At 46.7% G+C, this 1320-nt stretch overlaps 1 protein-coding gene across 1 annotated transcript in view; it reads left to right on the forward strand.

The window, feature by feature from the left end:
* HSCB (HscB mitochondrial iron-sulfur cluster cochaperone) overlaps positions 1–370 on the forward strand; it is a gene marked incomplete at its 5' end in the record, with an annotated part of 21490 nt that extends 21120 nt beyond the window's left edge. Inside the window, one exon of the mRNA XM_008071020.2 lies at positions 349–370. The remainder of the gene's footprint in view (positions 1–348) is intronic.
* Between the last annotated feature and the right edge of the window lie 950 nt (positions 371–1320).

Here is a 1320-nt window from a genome sequence, read left to right on the forward strand (position 1 = left end):
CTGAGGCGGAAGGATCACCGGAGCCCAGCAGGTCGAGGCTGCGGTGGCCGGGAGTGGCCATTGCACTCCGGTCTGGGTGACAGAGTGAGACTCCAACTCAAAAAAAAAAAAGTTATCAGTATCAAAATGGAGTCACTAATGTCCTAACAACATGGAGCTGGAAGGCTATGAAGGAGAAACCCTTGGGGAATTATGCCTATGACAGGAACTATGCAAGGAATTTCTCAAAACTTCAGCAATCCAGATGAGCCACTTGCATGGGGATATTAGTGTAACAATGATCTGATGCCACATCCTGTGACAAGCCCCCGAGTCCAATGATCTTGGTTTTAAAACAGTTTATGATAGGCCGGGCACAGTGGCTCAAACCCGAAGTCCCAGCATTTTGGGAGGCTGAGGTGAGAGGATTGCCTGAGCCCACGGGTTCAAGAACAGCCTGGGCAATTTGGCGAGACCTCATTTCTGCAATAAATCAAAAAATTAGCCAGGTGTGGTAGCGTGCATCTGTAGTTCCAGCAACTTGGAAGACTGTGGCAGAAGGATCACCAGAGCCCAGCAGGTCAACGCTGTGGTGGCTGTAAGCGTGCTACTGCACTCAACCTAGGTGACAGAGTGAGACTCCAACTCAAAAAGAAAAAAAAAAAACAGCTTATGATAACTTCTCTTTTTTGTCTTTAAAAACTTCCCCTTTGCCCAGACTCCCTTGGATGCACCTATGGTCTACCATAGCATGTGTATCCCAAATTGCTATTCCCACATAAAAACTGCTTTGAAGTGTTGGTCTCTCTGTCAGGCAGAGAGACAATGGTTGGCATTGGCAAGTGACAAATGACCACAGCAGACCTAGACCTAATCTTTGCTTCAATAAAGAATTTTTTTGGTTCTGTCACTTTTTGTGACATGGTAGATGTAGCAGATGTGGCCAGATGAAAAAAACAAAGACAAGACACCCTCTTTTCCTTTTTAGGGATTGCTATAAGAAGATACGAAAGACTAAGAAACTAACCATCAGAATATAGAGGGATAAGGAGGCCAGGCAGTAAACGCACACTGGTGACATTGGTGTAGGTGGACATTAACTGATTGGGGCAAGGTCTTTGAGGAAATGGAGAACATATGCATCATCTCAAAACTGGGGAGGAGGTAGGGAGACACTACTTTACTCTGGTCATTGCTTCCATGAAGAAATTCAGACTTTGCATTAACAATCTATTTTTTCACCGGGCTCGGTGGCTCAGCCTGTAGTTCCAGCTACTTGGAAGGCTGAGGCGGAAGGATTGCCGGAGCCCAGCAGGTCGAGGCTGCGGTGGCCCCGCTCTG

The sequence above is a fragment of the Carlito syrichta genome, unplaced genomic scaffold (assembly GCF_000164805.1).
Source record: "Carlito syrichta isolate Samal-C Ts95f unplaced genomic scaffold, Tarsius_syrichta-2.0.1 Scaffold314095, whole genome shotgun sequence".
Lineage (NCBI taxonomy): Eukaryota > Metazoa > Chordata > Mammalia > Primates > Tarsiidae > Carlito > Carlito syrichta.